The sequence below is a fragment of the Mus caroli genome, chromosome 14 (assembly GCF_900094665.2).
Source record: "Mus caroli chromosome 14, CAROLI_EIJ_v1.1, whole genome shotgun sequence".
NCBI lineage: Eukaryota > Metazoa > Chordata > Mammalia > Rodentia > Muridae > Mus > Mus caroli.
Window position 1 is genome coordinate 56,481,818 of NC_034583.1, and position 1,882 is coordinate 56,483,699.

A 1,882-nucleotide genomic window follows, 5' to 3' on the forward strand; every position below is an offset into this window, starting at 1 on the left:
GAATGTTGTCTTGACTCCATTGTTTCTTCCGCCCTATCTAGTTACCTCTCTTTGCAGGGAACTGCCATTCTCAGTGAACCGTTCGTGTTGTGGACCGCGGGCGGGCCGCAACAAGACCCAACAACCCCTGCCCCAACAAGGAAGTTGAAGAAACATTAACAAACAGGGCATATTCTAGCTATGCTAGGGAGTCAGAAATCATGTGACATGCCACCTCTGCTTTGGTACCCAGAAGAGAGTGTGAGATTCTTCAAGGCTTCCAAAGCTTCAGGGAATCCAGGGTCATTTCGGGTGGAGTCCTCGGGGTGCTGCTTTGTAGAACCTGATGTGTACGGTGTGCTTTTCCCAACTCTTTTCCCGTCTATACATTAAATTAAGTCCTAGGCCAAAGTCTGACCCAGAGCTTCTGACCAATTGAGACGGAAAAGTACGTTCCCTTGACTCTAGCTCAGATGTGTGGGCCTTGGATGACGGTTTAAGCTCCGTCTCACCCCTTAGATATAGGAATCAAAACCTAATGTCATCTTTGGTCATTGTGAGGGACTCAGCCAAGGCCTCCAGAATTTCCTTGTTAGGGTTGGGGTCTGTCTCGAACTGCCGGATTAGCTCCGGGAACTGCTCAAGGATGAACCCAGAGTTGCTATCTGTGGAAGACAGACTCGACTCCATCTCAGTTATGTCCATCATGGCCGCAGCTCCCTTGAGTTCCCTTCTTCAGTTTCAGCAGGGCAGTTTCTGAATTAGCCTGCATTAAGTTCATTTTGGCCTTCACAGAGTTAGGTCTTGGTAGATGCCATATTACCATACTGGCACTGTGAAAAGCATGATGGAGACTGGGAAATGAGGGTTGTGTGTGATCCGATTGTCAGGGTTGGGAGACTGTAATGTTCAGAGGGTAAACACATCCCATTAGAGTCATAGCAGTTCCTGAGAAGCAAAATAAAAAGACTGACTTCTTTTCATGTTCTTACATCATGTTTGGAAAAGACCACTAACCTTTCAGGGAATAAATATTTCAGTGGTTTGGAGTTAACGGCTAAACAAACAGATAACTCAGAAGTTTCTTTTGTCCTTCGGACTATGCGACCTTTGCCTGGGCCTCCAGCTCTCTGAGATCCAGTTCTTCAGATTATTTTGAGCAGCTCTAGCATTCCTCACTGGCTGGATGTTCCACTGGTAGCCCGGAGCCCAGGTTGTGAAAACAGGGTTGGAAAGTGACTGGACGGAGCCCATCCGTTTGGGGCAGTTCCAGATGTCTGGCTTCTGAAGCACACACAATTGTTGGGAACAATGATGCTAACTGAGAGGTCTGAGGTTGGGTAAGCAGTTTGCCAGGGGCTTCGGTGCATGAGGCCCTGAAGCTCAGGGTTAGCCATTTGATTAGCCTCTGGGACTGGTTGGTAAAAAAAGCAGAAATAGAATTCTAACTTAGTCTTGTCTACCTCCCAAGATACAAGATGTGGATTTCCTCTTATTAAACATAAAAAGGAGAAAAGTTTGGGTTGTAAAATATTTTCAAAATCAAGAACCTAACCGGGTGACTCCTAAAGGGCCTGGGTGTTGGTCTGCCCTTGTTTTTTCTTCTGATTAGAAGGTGTGAGAAGCAGCAGGTGGGCTTTGGTATCAAATGTGGCTTTGAAGCTGGACACAGACACACATGCCAGTAATCCCAGCACTGAGAGGTTGAAGCAGGAGTATCTGCGAGTTTGAGACCAGCCTGGGCTAAATAGCAAGAGTCTGAAAACAAAAATAAAACTATCAGAGAATGAATGAAAACTCAAATAAATGAATGGGTACCTTGGCTTGAATTCTAGCTCTCCTACCTCCAAGATCTGTGACTGTGCAGGGTACTTCCCACTTTCTTTCTTTTTTTTTTTTTTTT